This window comes from Chiloscyllium plagiosum, unplaced genomic scaffold (genome assembly GCF_037043375.1).
Source record: "Chiloscyllium plagiosum isolate Xiang-an unplaced genomic scaffold, Cpla_swu_hap1 HiC_scaffold_2, whole genome shotgun sequence".
NCBI classification, from domain to species: domain Eukaryota; kingdom Metazoa; phylum Chordata; class Chondrichthyes; order Orectolobiformes; family Hemiscylliidae; genus Chiloscyllium; species Chiloscyllium plagiosum.
Window position 1 is genome coordinate 134,601,130 of NW_028270140.1, and position 23,868 is coordinate 134,624,997.

Consider the following 23,868-nt stretch of genomic DNA (forward strand, 5'->3'; position numbering starts at 1 on the left):
AGAGACACTGGACAAAATGTTTACAAACTGTTGAAGGTCAGAGTGAAATTTGAGAAAGTGATTGAAAATGTATGCGGGGATCCCAACCTTTCTGAATAGATGGACAGAGTACAAAAACAAGGAAGGTATGACAAGTCTTTGTACTGCTTCAACCTCACTATAACCTTGTGTCCAATTCTGTGGTTGTACTTTGGAAAGGATGTGAAGATTCCATAGAGGATACCGAAAGAATTTAGAAAATTGGATCCATGATGAAGAACATCAGTTACGTGGATAGATTGGATATGCAACAATTGTTCTCCTTAGTAAGTTTCAGAAGAGATTTAATTGAACTGTTCAAAATCATGTCTAGACAAGGTAATTAGAGAGAAAAGTTTCCCACTGAAATAGGGTTTCAGAACTAGAGAACTTGATATATTGGCTTGAGTCACCTGGATCAGAATCCCTATTTTTAACACATTGTCCACTTACTTTTACAGGAGATTTCCAAGTCGGCTTCCAAAGTAGGAGCCTTCATAACAAAGCAATTCAGTCTTGTCCAATTCAATTGGCCAGTCTGCAATTTTATGAATATCCTTTTGTAATTTCTTCCTTCTCATTATTGACCATTATCCCACCAATCACAATGTAGAACCATCTGTAAATTTAAAAATTGTGTTTTGCTTTCGAAATCCAAATTATTCATGTAAATGGTGAACAGCAGTGGTCTCAGTAGTGTTCCTGGTGGAACATAATTTCTGCCACTCTGATTAACCATCCTTTGCCTTGGAGCCAGCTAGCTCGCTATCCATTTTGCTACTTGTCCCCATTCTCTGACCTTATCGTGATGGAGATTCAGACACAATGGTGAACATAGGGGAGTTGCACAGCTGTCACGTTATGCAACGCTCATTTACTGGATCTTGGTCATAATAAGCTTTGCTATTAATTGTCTGCTGAATCATTTGATACAAGTACAATGTACAGTTGCCAACAGCTCCAGATTGTATCATATAATGTGCAGCTGGCAAACTCAAATGAGACTGCCAATTGCACCATTTATATGCCCACGTATTCAAGAATTGATATTTGGGTAATATTACTTAGCTCAAAACTCTCATCAGGGAAATGTATTCCACTGAACTGCAAGTCTGGGAATGGACCACACATCTCTATCTCTATCCTCTACATTCTCTATTCCAGTAACTTCCTGTAACACGTGCAGGAGGAATGAATCAATTCTGCAAATATTCCACACACAGGACAGCTACTTTTTAACATTAGCAGAACTTAGGTTTTCTACCATTGAAATACTACAGAGTAACTTGATATGCTTTTCAGGCAGCTCCTATACATCCCTGGAGTCACTTTCAAGTCCACGTGCATGATACTCCTATTGTGTTTTCCTGTATGTTAGCCACAAACTGCATATGACTAATTGGGATTCCAGATGAGGCAAATTGCCTTGCTGATTGTCAATTGTGGGTATATCCAAAACTCAATGGCATTGTTATACAGTAGCAGTCACAGTTTCAGGACAGAGATAAGATGAATAATTTTCTTTCAGAGCTGTGTGACTTTAGAATTCTCTACATCAGAAGACAGTGAAGACCAGGTCATCAAAGATTTTTGTCAGGTGGAAGAACGAATCGTTGACAGGAGTAAACAGGAAAATAGAAATTAAAACAGATCAGCCAAGATCGTATTGAATGAGAGGTGGGCCCAAATACTGAATGGTCTATTTCTGCTCCCAGTTCACAGGTTTATATGTCTGTATGTTGGTTTCTAACTTAAAAAAAACTTTCACCTTTGCTCGACTCACTACCACATCACTACTAATATTTGTGTAGCTTTTATTAAGAAGATTCAAAGGAGAGAATGTAAATATTTTGTGACCATTGAATACTTTGCTGCTTTGTTTTTTTTTCATTCACAGGATAAGGGCATCACTGACTAGGCGAGCATTTATTGCCCATCCCAGTTGTCCAGAGCCAATCACATCGCTGTGGGTCTGGAGTTACATGGAGGCCAAACCAGGTAAGGATGGCAGTTTCCTTCCCTAAAAGACATTTGTGAACCAGACAGGATTTTTCCAACAATTGGCAATGGTCATCATTAGATTCTTAATTACAGATTTTTATTGAATTCAAATTCCACCATCTGCCATGGTAAGATTCAAACCCTGGTCCCCAAAACATTGCTTGTGTCTCTGGATTAATGGATTAGTGGTGCTGGAAGAGCACAGCAGTTCAGGCAGCATCCAAGGAGCTTCGAAATCGATGTTTCGGGCAAAAGCCCTTCATCCTGATGAAGGGCTTTTGCCCGAAACGTCGATTTCGAAGCTCCTTGGATGCTGCCTTAACTGCTGTGCTCTTCCAGCATCACTAATTCAGAATCTGGTTTCCAGCATCTGCAGTCATTGTTTTTACCTCTCTGGATTAATGGCCCAGCGTTAATACTACTAGGCCACCACCTCTCCTTACTTAATTTATGATGATAGGTATTTGTTAAGTAAGCATATACACATGAAGTATATTTACCTGCATTGTGTACATTCAACTGAGTCCACCACCATATTTGATTATGGCTAACCTGCACCTCTATTCTGCTAACCCATCATTTCATTACCTAAATATCTTGTCTTGACAAAAAACAAATTTCAATTTCTATCCTGGAAGGTTTCATTTGATCCATAATCTCTCAGGACTGAGTTTCAAATGTCAACCAGTCTTTGTGAATTTTTTTTCTTTTTGTGATTGCAGTTCAATATGATCCAGACTGAGCAAAAGTATATAAAATGCTGAAAAAACTTAGCAGGTTGGGCTAATCTTAGGATTGTGTGTTCTTATTCGTTGTTCTTCTCACCAGGATTTTTTTTTATTCTTTGCCAGATCCCTTTATCATTTTAACTGTCTCGATCTGACCACCCACAAGGGGTTAAACTGTTTTGGGTCTGAACAGCTGTCAGATTTGGAAGAGTCTTGAGAATAAATCAATTACATCACCTTGCAAATCCAATTCCTTGACTTCATCATTTATAAAAATCTTCCCTCAGTATCTTGGTTAATAAATGTCTTCTCTTTGCTTCAGCTGCACTCTGCACATGTCTTGATGTCACAAGGAATTAAGGGCTACGGGAGAATGCGGGTAAGTGGAGTTGAAATGCTCATCAGCCATGATTGAATGGCGGAGTGGACTCGATGGGCCGAATGGCCTTACTTCCGCTCCTATGTCTTATGGTCTTATGGTCTTATGTTATGTCCTTCTGCTGACACCTTCAATCTATTACCCTGTAGGTTTTGCTGCAATTAAACTCAAGCTTCGCTTTCCTCCCTCCCTCTGGGTGATTATCCAGTTTATTTTCACTGATCTCAGTAGTCCCCCACAATTTATCCATAACAAGAAGCACACCAATATTACGCACTCTGTAATTCAGTACAATTGACTTAATTAAGTTCATATACTTTTTAGTTGTGTTAATAAGATACTGTCACAATTTTTGTTTAAACTTTCCTGTTGTAAGGAAGGCAGGCAGAGCTTAAATGGTTTCTTCAATATTCATAATTCCCATGAGCTCAATTCAAGGTTAATTTCATGGATACTTTTAGGCTTTTTGTCGGAATACAGTACTGGAAACAGAACAGGACTTAGAGATAATATTGATAGCAATCACAAAAATAAACTTCTCAGACCTGTACATATACTTAATTTAGTGGCCAGCTTAGCTTAGTTGGCACACATGCATCTGGGTTCAAGCTGGACTCGAGGAATGTCAAAATTTAATTTGACTCTTCAGTGCAGGTTGGAACACATGACTTGCAAACAGGTGAAGTAGCAAGAAAATAGACAGAGCTAAGCAATCCTACAAACTGAGGATCACATGGAAAGTCTACAGCAATGCTAGATCTAGTTATGAATAATAGTGGACAATTCAACAAATAACAGGAGGGAGAGACTCCTACAGCATTCCCACCTTCAATCAGGCAGGAGCCCAACACAGCTGTAAAAAAGCCAAGGCTGAGTGGGAGATCAACTTTGGCCCACCTTCAGCCAACTTGTTCCACTACACACGTTATTAAGGAATAAGGGATGGCACTGGATGCTGCAAAAGTAATGAACCCTGACAATATTCAGGCAATTGTACTTAAGGCTTGCACTTCAGAGCTAACTATACTCCTGGCAAGGCTGTCCCAGTACATGTGTAACTCCACCATTTGCCCCTTATTGTGTTTAAATGCCCGGTGTTTGACTGTAGACTGTGCACTGCTGATAGTTAAGCCTCGGCATGAAGATTGAAAAACAGAAACTAAACTGAAAACAAACACTGAGCATAAAAGCTAAAGACTCACTTCGTAACCCATACAGTGTAGATCCAATTTCTATTGTATTGCACCTGCCTGGCTTCGCACACAGCATTAACAATGTGTGTTAGCTGGAAGGGTCGATTTCAAGTAAGGGAGGTCTCCTATTAGATCAAGTTAAACCACATCACTGAGCCAGGACCTCATGCCTTCAATAACTTTTTCACTGATTTTGCTTTAACAAAAATCTTGAAAATATGTTAGTAAGTTCTGAACCCTCTGTATATCTTTGAAACAATCTCAATAATCCCATATGTGGCAGTGGGCTTATATAAATCCTATCTTCACAAGTTGGAAATTGAAAATGAAAAGTAAAATATTATTACAATGCTTGAAAAGTTAATTCTTGCTCCAGTGAAAGCACCATCTCAAATTTTAATATGAGATCACCAAGCTGAAGACGGTGTAGCAACACATTTTCTGACTAATTACTTGCACATCCAATGGTCTGTCGGGCGATGCTGAACACTATGGTTTTTAGTTTCAAATCTTTATAGAATCTGAGCGTAATCTGTATTCCCCAGTGAGGCTGGTAGAATTCACAGTTTTATGGAGAGTTCCTGTGCTGCTAAATCAGACAGAAGGAAAGGTCATGGCTCAGCAGGGCAAATGCTTCATGCCGATTGATCCAGAACATCTAAAGTTCGGGAGCTCAGCAGCACAGCTAGTTAGAGCATCACCAGGCAATGCACCACTCTGAGAACATGAATGCTTGAACTGCCCACTGCACTGAAAGCTAGTGTGCAGGGACTGTACTTATTCAACAGACCTTGCCTCTTTCTCCCTGAATGCTAGTCATGTATAATTCTTGTTTCAGTAAAACAAATACAGCTTTGACTGACCTCAAAGAGATCAACCAAACTAACACAATGGAGTAGCTATGTGAACTGTGAACAGCAGCTCGGAAAGTAGTTTCATTCATTTAGGCCCTTTTTCATTCCGAAGCCTTTGATAATCAATGAGCTTTCTTTTAATTTTAGCCACCATAGCTGAGCTGAGACGTGTGACAGCTAATTTGCACACACAGAGAGGAATGAGCAATTAATTTATATTAATAGTATTGGTTTATGGAAAAATCAAGTGTCAACCATAGCTTAGTTGATAATTCCCTTGCCTGTGGATTGAAGGTATAAGGAGAAAGTGAGGGCTGCAGATGCTGGAGATCAGAGCTGAAAATGTGTTGCTGGAAAAGCGCAGCAGGTCAGGCAGCATCCAGGGAACAGGAGAATCGACGTTTCGGGCATAAGCCCTTCCTGAAGAAGGGCTTATGCCCGAAACGTCGATTCTCCTGTTCCCTGGATGCTGCCTGACCTGCTGCACTTTTCCAGCAACACGATTGAAGGTATAAGTCCTATGTCAGGTATCGAACACAAAGATCCAACCAAGACTCCAGTGCAGTATTGAAGGAGTGCTACATTGTCTAATGTGCTGTCTTTGGTATGTGACATTAAATAACAGCCTAGTTGTCCCACTCAGGCTGAGGTAGAAGATGCCATTACATTATTTTAAAGCAGGAGGGTCAGTCTACAAAGATCCCTGGTCAATCTTTACCCCTCAACCAACATTACAAAAACAGACATTCTAACTGTTAAAAAGTCTGGAATTAAATGTATTTTAAATAGTATAAATCAAAGAGAAAAAAATCATTGATTGTCACAAACTGTTTCTGGTGTACAAATGTATGTTGAAAAATGAAAACCAGTATCCTTATCTGTAGACTGACATGTGCATCCACATAAACAACTGAGTCCACATGGTTAACTCTGAACTGCTCTCTAAATAGCCAAACAAAGCATTCAGTTGCTACGATTTCTGATAAAAGCTGAAGAGAAACTGACCATAAATGACAATGACAGACACAAGCCTGTCAAGCTTACAAAATCCTCCTCACTCATACCTGGGAGATTGAGTTAAAATTGGGAGAGCTGTCTCAGAGACCAGTATCTTGGCATCCCATCAAACATAGGCAGGGAAAACTTGTGCTCATTAGTACTGTTGCACTCCTTGGTTGATGAATCAGTGCTCCTTCAAGTTGAACACCACTTGCAGAATGGTCTGAGGATAGCAAAATATAATTCAACGTGATGGACTTCCATATCCATCGAGTAGGAGAAAGTGAGGTCTGCAGATGCTGGAGATCAGAGCTGGAAATGTGTTGCTGGAAAAGCGCAGCAGGTCAGGCAGCATCCAGGGAACAGGAGAATCGACGTTTCGGGCATAAGCCTGAAGAAGGGCTTATGCCCGAAACGTCGATTCTCCTGTTCCCTGGATGCTGCCTGACCTGCTGCGCTTTTCCAGCAACACATTTCCATATCCATCGAGTAGCTTGGTGGCATCACTATTAACCAAATGACTGACCTGGCCATGTCCCAAAGGACATAGTTTCTTGCTTGGGCCTGTAGTTGTTGCTGAGGGAACCAACAAGAGAGAAAATCGCACTTGAGCTGACTCTCACCAATCAACGTGTCACATGTTTGCATCCTTTAACGATGATATTGGTAGAGTGACAGCTGCTCAGACCTTGTGGAGCTGATGTCCATTTTGATACTGAGGATGCCTTCCATTGTGTTGTGCAGCACTACAACCATGTTAAATGGGACAAGATCTCAAATAGACCTTGCAACTCAAGACATGGCATCCATGAGATAATGTGGACCATTAGCAGCAGCAAAATTGTATTTAACCACAATCTGAAACTTCATGGTCCATGTTATCCCTTATTCTACCATTAACTTGTGATCTCCCCTGGCTCAATGTCTTGAGCCTTGATTGCATTTTTAGGCAGTGATACCTCCAACTGTGAAAACGTTTTTCCTCAAATCCTTCCTCAACCTCCTGCTCCTCACAACTGTGCTCGATCCCTCAATAAGGAAAGGCATCTCCCCATCTCCCATGTTATGTCCTTCAGAATTTTGTACACCTCAACCAGAGCTCCGTCTCAGCTTCTCTGTTCTCAGGAAAACAACCCTCACTTATCTAGTCTGTCCTTATAGCTGAATTGCGCTACCACGGCAACATCCCGATGAATATCCTTTGCACTATCTGCTGTGCAATTATATCCTTCCTATAGCATGGAGACTAGAACTACACACTGTAGCCTAATTAACATTACGTTGGGCTCCATCATAACTTTACATTACGTCTACAACCAGGGCTTAAATTATTTGTCTCAACTTGCCATTTAGTGTAGAGGTAAAGTCAGCCAGTTGTATTCAGATGAGCAATTGAAATATCATAAAGTACAAAGCAATGGACCAAGTTGTGGAAAACAGGATAGGACTAGATAGATGTTTGGTTATTGGCTTAGACAGAATGGCCACAGGACTTATTTCCATGCTTTAAACAACTCTTAGTCTCAAAACGATAAGGCTGGGACACTATGAGAATTCAAGAAGATGTAAAATGAGAACTGACAGAGAAAGTGAGAAACCGAGATGTACTTCAGTTCAATTTATGAGATGGGTGATTGTGCCTCTGCATAAAGTGTCCTCAGCAACATCACAATGACTGGGGCTGGTGTGCTCCAAAATGCAACAATGAAGAGCAGAACCACTTTGCAGATAGATTTTAAATGTGCTGTGAGGGCATGACAAGGCAGATAACAAACCCAACGTCAACGTCAATCAATGGAGCAGGCACTGCTCATGGATTGACCCAAGATATCAGTGTTTGATGCCTACGATGGAAGGCTGGATAAGCAACTAACAAGTTGAAATTGTCTGGTCCTGTTTTGACTTCATGTCAGGAAATGATGCTGACTAGTTTCTATCCAGTATATGATGCAAGAGGAAACTGCATATGAATGAGGCGAGATTAACTAATAATCACATGTTGATACATGCCAATGGATGCAAATAGGCCTCTGACTGCTCACTGGCGAGAATCTTGACTCATTGTTCAACGGTCCCAGAGATGATCCTCACTGCAATGCCCCAGCTTTCTTGGCAATGCCCTCATTATTCACTGTCTGGAATTATTCTGCCCATACTTTTAGTTTCAATTTTGAGTTGTGTGAGTGGAAATGGGTTCTGGAAATTTGTTCACATAGATTTAAACGAGACTTTCAGGTAAATAGTTCAGTGCTTTAGAAACATGACTAGAAGAGGAAAAAAGTGGGTATCAATAAAGTATCCTATGACAGTGAGACAAGTGAAAAAATAGTTTGTCTGAAAATGACAGTAATATCCAGAAGGTTAGTGTGCAGGCTTCCTTCAGTGAGGTTATATGAAAGAGTAAAAAGAGGTAAAAAAGAAACAGCAGCATAGCTTAGTAGTCAGGGTAGAAGGAGAAGTCCTGAGTGGTTCAGATCAGTCAGAGAAAAATTCCAAAAACAGAAATCTGTGAAAGAGGATTTCTAAGGAGCTTATGATAAGAACTACGTGAGCTGGGTTAACTGCTTATTTAAAGGTCTCAGGAAGAGACATTCACTAAAAAAAATGAAGTGAATGCAGAAGTTTGCTGAAATGAAATTAACAAACTGTGTCCACAGAACAATATACTTCATAGTGGACCCACAATGATCCTTCACTGAAGTTTAAGTATTTGGAATGTTGTTGAGGGTAAAAAGGTTGAAACTTTATTTCTGATCTTTTAAAAAGACCATTTCAACAAAATACTGATCAGTGTAAAACAATTCATGTTTCTTCCTTCCTTTTGTGTGTAATGCACTTCAATTTTCTTTTGTTAAAAGTACATTGTCGTACTCTTGTGAATATGCTCAATGACTGATCACCAAATTAACAAATTGCAAAAATAAAGCTCATGGTCTATCAAGCTTATTCTGATTCTGGGATTGGGCTTGCCCACAGTTTAAAAAAAGACGCAGTCACAAAAATTGGATGGGAATCAGGGAAAAACTTGCTGTGATTGGAGTCACACATAACCCAACTGCAAGTGGTTGTGTTTATTGGACATCAATCATGTCACCCACAGGACTTCACTGCCAGAGATCCTCAAGGTTCCTAGGTCCAATCATCTTCAACTGCTTTATTAATCACCTTGCCTCCATCACAACATCACTGATGTTTACAAATTGTCAGCGCTATTTATAACTCATCAGACATTGAAACAGTCCATGTCCAAATACAGCAAAACCTTGGCATTGACTAATAAGTGGCAAGCAAAATCTGGGCAACACAAGTACCAGGCAATGACCATCTGCAACGAGAGAATTCAATCATTACTGAATTAAATTAACATTGTTGAATCCCCAAATATCAATGTCACAGAGGTTATGATTAACAACATACTGAATTGGATGAGTCATCCAAACATGTAGATACAACAGCAGGTCAGAGTTTGGTCATTCCGCAATGAGTAACACACTTCCTGGCACCATCCATCACAAATAAATGGAATACTACCCACTTGCCTGAATGAGTGCAACTCCAACAATACTCATGAAGTGTAACACCATCCAGGATAAATGACTCTTTTGACTGGCGCAACACTGAACCCCTTCAATATTCACTCCTTCCATCACTGATGAGTAGTGGATTCGGGCTTGAGTTCAAAATGTTTTTACTGAAAGTACCAGCATTGAATTAGACTGACAGCAAAGGGAGCTGTGAATAATTATATGAAGAATTATTGCAACAAACATTTTCAAGAACCTAAAAGGATGTTGTTAAGTTAGGATGAGAATTGTGAATTTGATGTTTAAATGAGAAACCAATGGTTGTTGGTAAGAGCTCATGTCAGCTGAAGCTCAGCAGCACAGATGAAATTTACAGCTGAAGTTTGCTGCTTATATCTATATTTATGCTTTTGGTACCTCTGGACCTGACCTATTGAATTTGCTCCTGGCCTACATTTCTCACCTTGGACAACTGAGGGTCTTGAAAACTTTTTTGACCATGACCAACACAAGCATTCAGTAAAACAACATCTTCATTATAAAATTTGGACCTTGTCTTGAAATCCCTACAAGGCTTCAACCTTTCCTACTACATCTCTGATTTCCTGCAACCATGTTATTCATGAAAATGTCTATGCTTCTCTGATTGTGGCCTTCGAAATATCCTTGATTTTACTTGCTCCAATTTTAGTGGCTGTGTCTTCAGTTGTTCTGACTCTGAGCTCTGTAATTCTCTCTCTAGATTTCTCTCGGTCTGTAACCTCACCTTCCTCCTTTCAGACATTTCATCAAAATTACTTCTTTGATCATGCTTTCAGTCATTTTCCCTTCAGTTCCCTTTGTGTCGTATTTTCTTTTATAATGCCACTGTGAAATGCCTTGGAATAGTTTGCCGTGTTGAAGACACTACAGAAATGCACATTATTTTTAGTGTGGAAGGTGTTAAGAATTTTGATGACAGATAGTAGGTTGGATATTGTGTGTATATTAATCACAGAATGAGGTAACTTTGGTTATTGGAATAAACACTGGTGAGTCATAATGGAGTTCAAAGGTAGAGAGCAAACATGTTAGAATGAATAGGTGTTATGAAGGAAAGAGATAACTCTAACCAAATTGTTACTGGTGCTATCATTGAATTGGAAGCTTTTGTGATGAATTTATGTGGGAATGATTGGAGAGACGAATATGTAGTTAGAAGGAAATTCTACATTCAAATACAAATGTTCGCAGAGGGCAGAGAGATTAGAAAAGAGGCCAACAGAGGGTTTGAGGCTTGGGTTTTTGAAACGACAATGAAGTTGAAATTTTGAAGAGTAAAATTATCTTAATAAAATGCATGAATTTATTTACTTGATAGAGCAATCTTCATGTATGAACTGATCTTCAAGAATCATATTGAAAATAGCTAAAAAAAGAAAAATATGACAACAGCTGAAATTATATTTATAAAAGTTTCAATGAATTTTCCAAGTCTTGTCGAACGGCTTTGTCAGGTTAGCCATAAAAATCACCAGTGACTCGGTTTTTCACTTGCTATTAGTGACCTTACAGCCTTTTTGTTGATCATAACATGGTTTCCTTCTCATATTTATTAGAATGGCATCAAATGTTCATTTTTCATCAGTTTGTACCTTCCATTTTGGAGCATAGGTAACTCAAACAGTAAAGTACCTTTGTAAAGTAATGATGGTCTTACTAATATTCTTGGAGATGTAATTTGGAAATTTTCAATGTACAATCTACAGGCTAAATCAATGCAGTTATGTTTTAATTGAAAAAAGAAAACTGTCAGACAAGAAAAAGCTTTATGCAAATTGCATAGCACTATGTTTATAGAACTCCATTTCACATTTTATTCTTTAATCTGAAAACGGCTGTTCACATGCATCAACATGAGTGCACTTTGTACACTGGCACTATGTTAATTTACTCAGCGCTGCACTTGAAAATGATGTGGGTGTGAAAAGTGAAAGAGAGCTACATGCTGAGAGGCGAATGGGTTGCTCTGATAAAAATTGGTCTTTGCTCTGGGCTCAACTTGCCTCAACTCAAGTCAGAAGAGGGTTCAGCATCTCCCACATCATTGCATGAATCCTGATGGAATTTAATCTGTCCAACCATTAACGAAAATATTTGAAAGTTCTGCATGGCAGCGCACTTGTTATTATTCAGAAAAGAATAAAACTTTTAAGCACGAGTCCACATCTTCCTCCATGTCAGTGATTTATATATTTGGGAATATGATTAATGCTGAAGAAAACATAAAATGCTAGAATGTGTGTTTAACTATCAAGTATTTTACATTATAGGTTAATGTAGTACATTTTGATAGGATTAACAAGGCCACCTCCTCCTTGGGATATGAGAAGGTTACTTTAAATTGGCAAGGTGTGCAGCAGGTTGTAACGACAGTAACTATCAGAATATTGGCAGTGTGGCAATGAACTCAATCTTTAACCTGAGTGTCATTTGCAAAGTACAGGAAACCCCCATGGGACAGACAAGCCTGCTAGTTAAATATATAAACTTCTCATTAGCTGATTCCTGAACCCTGAAATTTCATTTTGTTTTTCCCTGACCACTCAACAGGGAATCCAATCCACTGTCAACCTGCCGACCCCTGTCAAGCAGTCCTGCAAATCAACAACTTATGTTCCTTGAGCAATACTGTTTACTTGTCTATGCTTGTCATGCTATTCATCATGAGGCAAAAGCTGACTTGGCAGGGGGTGGGCAAGAGTGAGCAAAATTTACCATGGAACAATGAAAAGCAGTTCATGAACCTGAAACACAAATGTGACACTGGTGCACTGTGTTAAGTACTAAAATAAACATGTCATTGATATTTTTATGTAGTATGGATGTACTCACCTCATCCTCTATTGGGCCCAAACTTCCCTTCGCTGTCACCTTTGGCTCCAAGTGACATGTCACAACCGGTAAACACTTCATTGGGTAGGCCGAAACAAGTGAGGGGAGCCAAACGTACAGATCAAGCAAGCACTCTGTCAACTGCTGCAGATAGTACACCATAGTCACGCTTACTCTTTCAATGGATGTTGACATGATCGCAAAGACTGGAGGCAGAAGATGGCCATGTCAGGCAAGGAGTTGTCAGGCAAGGAGTTATCAGGTTTCTCTCTCCAATGTGTCAACCGTGTTGGGAAGGTTGACAGAAACTACATGCATTTTTACTGAAGTTCCAGAACAGTTTGTTTCAATGTTATCTCCTGGGTTCGAACTGTCGAGCTGAGTAGTGCTTCCAGTATTCAACTAGACGGGTCGATGGATCTCTCCAATACTTTTCCTGTTTCAACTACTCATTCCAGCTTACTGACAATGTGCAAACCTTTCCCTACCTCCAGCCTCACAAATCTACAATGATCCCCATCCCCTTCCCTTGGGTCCCACAGCCAAGCCCACAAAACCTTAGCCTTACACTGAAGTCTGGATTCCATCACTTCTTCTTTGTGATTATCTGTAGTTGCAGCACTGGCCATAGCTCAGGCCTATGCAGAGCCAGAACCACCAAGTTTGTCAAATTAGCTGGCAGCTCTCGAAGGCAAGGCCTCCCTCCCCAGGCAGGGTGTAAATTGTACTCTGAAAGAATGATGGCTGTTTGCAGAGCAACATCACTGTAGGCCGGCCAGGCTTTTGATTGTAAATAGTGGAGTGTATCAGAGCCATTGGTTGAGGATTGACTTTTCCATAAAATTAAGGCATGAAATCCGGACCTTCAGTGTTTAGGTTTCACACCAATGCCATTCCCTTTAAGCTATTAATGAACATTGAGATTAAACAGAAGGAAGGGATCAATACTGGGGCTTGGCCGGTATAGGTCCATTTCACACTCAACAGTACATTTACATGCTATGGCTATCATTTACAAAGGTTAAGTAGCTCATTTGTCAAGCACTAAGCTATGTAACTCGCTGATTTGGAACTTAATTTGATCAAATGCAGAAATGCTTTCCTGCCATCTGGGCTTTGATAAGAGAATTGGAAGCAATGAAGGTAACACTTAGTTGACAGCAATTCAGCAAGTTTATAGATGAGTCATTGCCAAATCAGAGGGAAAGATTCTCGGTATGTTCAAAGCAAAATTGGAGAATGCTTTGAAGGGATACAAAATACCTGGGTTAGTTGTTAATACAGCAGGAAGGTGGACAAAATTAAATTGTAGTCTTTTGAACTTAAATGTGGTTTCACTCTGGGCTGGAACCAAAAACTTAGGCTGGAACTGTTCCACCATGATTTTATCTTTTTGTGGTCTTCATGGAAAAATATAAGAGATTGCCCCTTCTGTCTGTCTCAGCGGACTAGCCAAATTCTTGCCTCTGTAAAGACCACTGGTGATGCCCATTCTGTGACAAATGAAAAGTACTCCTGCGGACACAAGTGTACACAAATATAGACCAGACTGATGTATCCCTTTAGCAATTTATCCTATGTGGTCAAAATGTAATGAATGGAGTCATAGAGTCAGGCAATATGGAAATAGACCCTTTGGTCCAACTCATCCATGCCGACCAAGTTTCCCAAGTTAAACTAGTACCACTTACCTGAGTTTGGCCCATATTCCTCAAAACCTTTCCTAATCATGTACCTATCCAAATGACTTTTAGATGTTGTAACTATAATTGCATCCATCACTTCCTCTGATAGTTCATTCCACATACAAACCACCCTCTGTGTAGAAAGAATTGCCCTTCAGGTCCCTTTTAAATCTTTCTTCTCTCACCTTCAAAATATGTGTTTGAACTTCCCAACTCGAGGGAGAAGTTGCTATTCACCTTATCTATGCACCTCATGGCTTTATAAGGTCACCCCTCAACTTCCATTATGATACATTTCTTCAAAGGGGAACTGAAGTATTCCTGCAAGGCAGGGACAATTCAAGTTCCAGACAGCAGCTCAGGAACAATTGCAATTGTCATTGTCAGTCATTGCAGTCTCAAGGTATGCGCCTTTTTTTGAGATTCAGCAAAGACTTTCCCAGAGCTGTTTCTCCAAACTGTTCTGAAGCTTTTTCTCGAGGGCTTTCTTGCTTCTGCTCAGAAATTGAGTGATTGGGCTGCCTGGGATGATAATGCACAGCAAAAACATTACGCCTGAATGTTTCTCCTTTGCTCATTTATAGCAATCTATTCTAGAATAGAATGAGTTCCTGCTAAAAGAGAATTAATTTTTAAGGTAGGTTTTCTTTTTGCCTTAATGTGCATTCATGTCTACTAGAGAAAATGAGGTCTGCAGATGCTGGAGTTTCAGAGATGGAAATGTGTTGCTGGAGAAGCGCAGCAGGTCAGGCAGCATCTAGGGAACAGGAGAATCGACATTTCGGGCATTAGCCCTTCTTCAGGAATGAGGAAAGTTTGTCCAGCAGGCTAAGATAAAAGATAGGGAGGAGGGACTTGGGGGAGGGGCGTCGGAAATGTGATAGGTGGAAAAAGGTCAAGGTGAGGGTGATAGGACAGATTGGGGTGGGGGCGGAGAGGTCGGGAAGAAGATTGCAGGTTAGGGAGGCGGTGCTGAAATTGATGGATTTGACTGAGACAGGCTGGGGGGAGGGGAAATGAGGAAACTGGTGAAATCCGAGTTCATCCCTTGTGGTTGGAGGGTTCCTAGCCGGAAGATGAGGCGTTCTTCCTCCAACCGTTGTTTCGCTGTGGTCTGACGATGGAGGAGTCCAAAGACCTGCATATCCTTGGTGGAGTGGGAGGGGGAATTGAAATGTTGAGCTACAGGGTGGTTGGGTTGGTTGGTCCGGGTGTCCCAGAGGTGTTCTCTGAAACGCTCCGCAAGTAGGCGGCCTGTCTCCCCAATATAGAGGAGGCCACATCGGGTACAGAGGATGCAATAGATGATATGTGTGGAGGTACAGGTGAATCTGTGGCGGATATGGAAGTTTCCTTTGGGGCCTTGGAGGGAGGTGAGAGGGGAGGTGTGGGCGCAAGTCTTGCACCTCCTGCGGTTGCAGGGGAAGGTGCCGGGAGTGGAGGTTGGGTTGGTGGGGGGTGTGGATCTGACGAGGGAGTCACGGAGGGAGTGGTCTTTACGGAATGCTGATAGGGGAGGGGAGGGAAATATATCCTTGGTGGTGGGGTCCGTTTGGAGGTGGCGGAAATGACGGCGGATGATGCGCTGTACATGGAGGTTAGTGGGGTGGTAGGTGAGGACCAGTGAGGTTCTGTCCTGGTGGCGGTTGGAGGGGCGGGGTTCAAGGGCGGAGGATCGGGAAGTGGAAGAGATGCGGTGGAGGGCATCGTCGATCACGTCGTGGGGGAAATTGCGGTCCTTGAAGAAGGAGGCCATCTGGGATGTGCGTTTTTGGAACTGGTCCTCCTGGGAGCAGATGCGGCGGAGTCGAAGGAATTGGGAGAACGGGATGGCGTTTTTGCAGTGGGGCAGGATGGGAGGAGGTGTAGTCCAGATAGCTGTGGGAGTCGGTCGGTTTGTAGTAGATGTCCGTGATGTAGTAGATGTCCTTCGTGATGGGGGATGGAGGTGTACAGGGACTGGATGTCCATGGTGAAAATAAGGCGTTGGGGACCGGGGAAGCGAAAATCATGGAGCAGGTGGAGGGCTGTACACCTCCATCCCCCATCACGAAGGACTCAAAGCCCTCCGCTTCTTCCTTTCCCGCTGTACCGACCAGTACCCTTCCACTGACACCCTCCTTCGACTGACTGAACTGGTCCTCACCCTGAACAACTTCTCTTTCCAATCCTCCCACTTCCTCCAAACGAAAGGAGTAGCCATGGGCACCCGCATGGGCCCCAGCTATGCCTGCCTCTTCGTAGGATATGTGGAACAATCCATCTTCCGCAACTACACTGGCCCCACCCCCCACCTTTTCCTCCGCTACATCGATGACTGTATCGGCGCCGCCTCGTGCTCCCACGAGGAGGTGGAACAGTTCATCCACTTCACCAACACCTTCCACCCCGACCTCAAATTCACCTGGACAGTCTCAGATTCCTCCCTCCCCTTCCTCGACCTTTCTATTTCCATCTCAGGCGACCGGATCAACACGGACATCTACTAAAAAACCGACCGACTCCCACAGCTACCTGGACTACACCTCCTCCCATCCTGCCCCCTGCAAAAACGCCATCCCATTCTCCCAATTCCTTCGACTCCGCCGCATCTGCTCCCAGGAGGACCAGTTCCAAAAACGCACATCTCCGATGGCCTCCTTCTTCAAGGACCGCAATTTCCCCCACGACGTGATCGACGATGCCCTCCACCGCATCTCTTCCACTTCCCAATCCTCCGCCCTTGAACCCCGCCCCTCCAACCGCCACCAGGACAGAACCCCACTGGTCCTCACCTACCACCCCACTAACCTCCATGTACAGCACATCATCCGCCGTCATTTCCGCCACCTCCAAACGGACCCACCACCAAGGATATATTTCCCTCCCCTCCCCTATCAGCATTCCGTAAAGACCACTCCCTCTGTGACTCCCTCGTCAGATCCACACCCCCCACCAACCCAACCTCCACTCCCGGCACCTTCCCCTGCAACCGCAGGAGGTGCAAGACTTGCGCCCACACCTCCCCTCTCACCTCCCTCCAAGGCCCCAAAGGAAACTTCCATATCCGCGACAGATTCACCTGTACCTCCACACATATCATCTATTGCATCCTCTGTACCCGATGTGGCCTCCTCTATATTGGGGAGACAGGCCGCCCACTTGCGGAGCGTTTCAGAGAACACCTCTGGGACACCCGGACCAACCAACCCAACCACCCTGTAGCTCAACATTTCAATTCCCCCTCCCACTCCACCAAGGATATGCAGGTCTTTGGACTCCTCCATCGTCAGACCACAGCGAAACGACGGTTGGAGGAAGAACGCCTCATCTTCCGGCTAGGAACCCTCCAACCACAAGGGATGAACTCGGATTTCACCAGTTTCCTCATTTCCCCTCCCCCCAGCCTGTCTCAGTCAAATCCATCAAATTCAGCACCGCCTCCCTAACCTGCAATCTTCTTCCCGACCTCTCCGCCCCCACCCCAATCTGTCCTATCACCCTCACCTTGACCTTTTTCCACCTATCACATTTCCGACGCCCCTCCCCCAAGTCCCTCCTCCCTATCTTTTATCTTAGCCTGCTGGACAAACTTTCCTCATTCCTGAAGAAGGGCTAATGCCCGAAACGTCGATTCTCCTGTTCCCTAGATGCTGCCTGACTTGCTGCGCTTCTCCAGCAACACATTTCCATTCATGTCTACTAGGTTACTTATCCCTGAGTGATTCAAATAAACTTTCCACCAACACTGAACCTATTCCTTTCATTTAGCGAACTTCAACTGCATCACTTTTAAATCTATGGTTAAGTTTTCCCCTTTATTTTGACAAAGCATTTTCTCGAGTGTGATTCATGGCACCTGATCCATCGCAGACCATGTCATCTTTTCTCACACAATCTTTCACAATTCAGCACATTTATCATGCAACTGGTTTTTCTGGTATCTGTCATGTGGGATTTTCTGACCTTCATGCTACTGACACTGTATTTAAACCTAAGTGTGTGCCTCTTCATCCAATTATAAACTCCCTTCACTGTGAAAGCTGGCCAATCAGCCCATCGAGTCCACACCAACCGTCTAGAGAACATCCAACACAGACCCAACCCTTCCACCCCATCCCTGTAATCCTGCACCTCCCATAGCTACTTCACCAAGCCTGCACATTTTTGGACTGTGGAAGGAAACTGGAGCACCCAGAGAAAACCCATGACCTATTCTTGTAAGTCATTGCATTTATATGGTTACTCCAGTTCAGTTTCTAGTCAATGATAAATCCCATGATATTGATGGTGGATGATTCAAGGATGATGGTTCGAATCTCACCATCACACGGGAAGACTGTGCAAACTCTGCACAGGCAGTCACCCAAGAATGGAATTGAACCCAGGTCTCTGACACTATGAGTCAACAGTGTTCACCACTGAGTCACCATTTTCATTTGTTGTAAGATAGGAACTGCCCTTTACAATGTGATCCAGCACCATTATCCTCAAGGAAATTGTCAAAAAATTGAAGTTAGCTCCTTGGTTCATCAGCAGGGAGCTGATAGTGCTGGTGGAGGGCTGTTGCAGATGATGGCAATGCTATATCCTCTTTACTGGCAGAGGAGGCAACACCACTACACCTAGCCAGCCATATACTTTCAAGCCAGGATGGTGAGTGATTTGGAGGGAACTTGCAGATGGTATTGTTCTCAAGTACCGGCTGCCCTTATTCTTCTGGACGGAAGTAGTCGTGGGTTTGGAAGGTGCTATCCAAGGATCTTTGGAGAATTTCTGCAGTGCATCTTGTAGACAGTACACACTGCTGCTACTGAGGGTTGGCAGTGGAGGGAGTGGATGCTTATGTGGTTCCAATCAAACGGACTGCTTTGTTCTGAAAGGTACAAACTCTGAGTGTTATTGGTGTTGCAGTCATTCAGGCAAGCGGTGAGTATTCAGTCACACTTTCTGACTTCAACTCAGTAGATTCTGGATAGGTTTTGTGATGTCACAACATGATTACTTGCTGCAGGATTACTAACCTCTGACCTATTCTTGTAAGTCATTGCATTTATATGGTTACTCCAGTTCAGTTTCTAGTCAATGATAAATCCCATGATATTGATGGTGGATGATTCAAGGATGATGGTTCGAATCTCACTCAGAAAACATCTCCATTTCATTGAGATCATTGGTGAAGCAGCTGAAGATGGTTGAGCTGAGGACATTACCATGATTGACCTACCTTTCTTCTGTTCTACACATTCTCTATACACCTCCAGACAACATGCTCTGTGGGAAGTTTAAAAGAAATTCAAACATCTCACCAAAAATTATCCTCTAAAAATTAGAATTCTGCTTCCTTGATCATACAGTTTTGTGAGAATTTTTTTTTCTGCTTCTTATACTTTGCATTTCATACCACAAGTGCAATTATGGCCACAAGACAAAGAAGCCAATCTGCTTCACTTCAGATGCATGTCACCACAGCTTGTCAGAGAGGCTTCATGCACAACCTGAGCAGTTCCCCTGAGCTTTCAGGGCTAGTGCTGGAGACATCCTGGACAGTAATCATGACAGTCACTTTGAACTGCAGGCACTGCTTTCTTATTTGCTGTTGGTGTACAAAAACACTCAACAGCCTCTTGCTACATAGACTGTGGCACAGCTCCAGACAGAAGTGACCCTAACATCAGGCTCAGTGCTTGTTACTTTTCATATTGCTTAGGATAAGCATAAGCCACTCATATTAGTGCTACATTTGTACAAGTAATGCAATATTTGTGGCTTGATATCTTTAAAGTTGTTTGCAGTGTCCTACCAATTAAGAATTGCTTAAGGTATGGCTTTAGCTGTCAATACACTAGAATCTGCCTCCAGTGCTTTTTGGTTCTCTTAAAATCCATGAGCAGAAAATGACTTTTTTTCAAAAAAATGTTTTTATCTCTCAATATCTGATAAGTACTCAGCAGGAATTTCACAGCAGCAGAACCGTGTAGAAAGAATGTGAAACTTGTAGCTTTAGGCAGAGAGATTCCTGAAAATCTATATTTTTTGAAAGAATGGCTATAACTGTTATGTTATAGTATTACATAATGTGTAAAAGAAAAGCTAATTTCACTTTAAACACACAGGTGCAGCCGAAAAGGATGGCAGCCAGAAATTATGTGGCTATTCTTGATAAACAGTTAAGCCATAGAGTCATAGAGATGTCCAGCATGGAAACAGACCCATCGGTCCAACCTGTCCATGCCGACCAGATATCCCAACCCAATCTAGTCCTACCTGCCAGCACCTGGCCCATATCCCTCCAAACCCTTCCTATTCATATACCCACCCAAATGTCTCTTAAATGTTGCAATTGTACCAGCCTCCACGACATCCTCTGGCAGCTCATTCCATACACGTACCACCCTCTGCGTGAAAAAGTTGCCCCTTAGGTCTCTTTTATATCTTTCCCCTCTCATCCTAAACCTATGCCCTCTCGTTCTCGACTCCCCGACCCCAGGGAAAAGACTTTGTCTATTTATCCTATCTGTCCCCTCATAATTTTGTAAACCTCTATAAGGTCACCCCTCAGTCTCCGACGCTCCAGGGAAAACAGCCCCAGCCTGTTCAGCCTCTCCCTGTAGCTCAGATCCACTAACCCTGGCAACATCCTTGTAAATCTTTTCTGAACCCTTTCAAGTTTCACAACATCTTTCCAATAGGAAGGAGACCAGAATTGCACACAATATTCCAACAGTGGCCTAACCAATGTCCTGTACAGCCACAACAGGACCTCCCAACTCCTGTACTCAATACTCTGACCAATAAAGGAAAGCATACCAAATGCCTTATTCACTATCCTATCTACCTGCCACTCCACTTTCAAGGAGCTATGAACCTGCACTCCAAGGTCTCTTTGTTCAGCAACACTCCCTAGGACCTTACCATTAGGTGTATAAGTCCTGCTAAGATTTGCTTTCCCGAAATGCAGCACCTCGCATTTATCTGAATTAAACTCCATCTGTCACTTCTCAGCCCATTGGCCCATCTGGTCCAGATCCTGTTGTAATCTGAGTTAACCCTCTTCGCTGTCCACAACACCTCCAATTTTAGTGTCATCTGCAAACTTACTAACTGTACCTCTTATGCTCGCATCCAAATCATTTATGTAAATGACAAAAAGTAGAGGGCCCAGCACCGATCCTTGTGGTCACAGGTCACAGGTACCACTGGTCACAGGCCTCCAGTCTGAAAAACAACCCTCCACCATCACCCTCTGTCTTCTACCTTTGAACCAGTTCTGCATCCAAATGGCTAGTTCTCCCTGTATTCCATGAGATCTAACCTTGCCAATCAGTCTCCCATGGGGAACCTTGTTGAATGCCTTCCTAAAGTCCATATGGATCACATCTACTGCTCTGCCCTCATCAACCTTCTTTGTTACTTCTTCAACAAACTCAATCAAGTTTGTGAGACATGATTTCCCATGCACAAAGCCATGTTGACTATCAGTCCTTGCCTTTCCAAATACATGTACGTGTATAAGTCAAAGCGCAGACAGGCTAGTGTGTTTTCATCAATTCACACAGTGCAGAAAAGGCCCTTTAGCCCATCATGTCTGCACTGACATAACTACCAATAAAGCACATGAATTCCAACTTGGGCCAAAGGATCTTTTCTGCACTGTGTGAATTGATGAAAGCACACCAGCCTGTCTGCACTGTGACAAACTGTTTATCAAGAATAGCCACGTAATTTCTGGCTGCCATCGTTTTTGGCTGGACCTGTATGTTTAAAGTGAAGTTAGCTTTTCTTTTACACGTTATGTAACATTATAACTTAACAGTTATGGCCATTATTTTATAAAATATAGATTTTCAGGAATCTCTCTGCCTAAAGCTACAAGTTTCACATTCTTTCTCCACGGCTCTGTTGCTGTGAAAATCCTGCTGAGTACTTATCAGATATTGAGAGATAAAAACATGTCTTTTTTAAAATCATTTTCTGCTCATGGATTTTGCTTAAGGGAACCAAAAAGCACTGAAGGAAGGTTCTAGTGTATTGATGACTAAAGCCATACCTTGAACGCTGTGATATTTGAAATGCTCATCCAAATATGGTTTATAGGTTGTTAGGTTTCTGGCCTCCACTACCTTCCCAGCCAACACATTCCAGATTCTCACACCCGCTGAGCGATAAGGTTGTTTTTCCCCAAATGCCCTCTGAATCTCCTGCCCCTTACCTTTAAAAACTCTGCCCCCTTGTGATTGACCCCTCAATGACAGGGAACAACTGCACTCTGTTCACCCAAGGACTTTGCTTCTCTCCTCTGCAAGTGGATCCTCGGTTTCCTGATCCACAGCACACAGTCAGTAAGGATAGGCCACCTCACCTCCTCTACAATAATCCTTGACATGGAGGTGCTGGTGATGGACTGGCACAAACAAGATCAGAAGTCGGATGACACCAGGTTATAATCCAACAGATTTATTTGAAAGCACAAGCTTTCTGAGCATCGTCCCTTTGTCAGAGTACTGGAAAAAGATTGAGTGCTTCGTGGCATGGTGTAAAGATGGCAATCTCCCCCTTGATAGCAACAAAACAAAGGAGTTAGTCATCGACTTCATGGAGTGGGGTGGAACATGCCCTGGTCTGTATCAATGGTGCTGAGGTGAAGGTGGGCGAGAGCTTCAGTACCTGGGAATAAATATCATCAACAATCTAACCTGGTCCACTCACATTGATGCTACAGTCAGGAAAGCACATCAATGCCTCTACTTCCGTGGGAGGCTCAGGATTTCAACGTGTCCGCTAGGACTCTTCCAATTTTAATTGATGCACCATCGAACAGGGTCCTATCCAGATGCACTACAGCTTAGTATAGCAACTGCTTTGCTCAAGACTGCAAGAAATTACAGAGAATTGTGAATGCAGCCCAGTCCATCATGAAAACCAGGCTTCCTTCCATTCCTTTCATCTACTTTCCCACTGCCTTAGGAAAGGCAGTCAAAATAATTGTCTTAAATTAAGACTTTGTATTAAGTTCTCTTTATTTTATTCTTTTAATTAAATTATAGTGGAAGGACTGTCATTCTGAACTTTACTTTGTTCATTTTTCCAACTTATGACTGATATTGTACTTTTGAAGATCTGTAATGCTGGATGTTTTATTTAGTTATTTCTTTTTCAACATTTTTTTTTCCTTAGCATTTGTACTCAAGAATCTGTACCTAAGTGTCTTTGTACCCCAAATGGCACCAATAAGTAGCAGTTTGTAAACTTTTCACTGTACACATGTGAGCATATGGCAATAAAACCCATTCAAATTCATAGTCTAAGACCTCTCCAACACTTGTTACACTCTCTTCCATCAGGTAGAAAATACAAAAGTTCGAAAACACATACCAACAGATTTAAGAACAGCTTCTTCACTGCTGTTAGCAGACTTGTGAATGGTCCTCTCGTATATTTGAGTTGATCTTTCTCTGCATTCTCTCTGTGGCTGTAACACTATATACTGCATTCTGTTCTATTGCCCTGATGTACTTCTGTAAGGTATGATTTGTTTGGTTAGCACACAGAATGGTATTGTTCACTGTATCTTGAATGTGATAATAAAATCAAATCAACTGACATTGCTTTGTCGAGCAATAATTCACCAAGA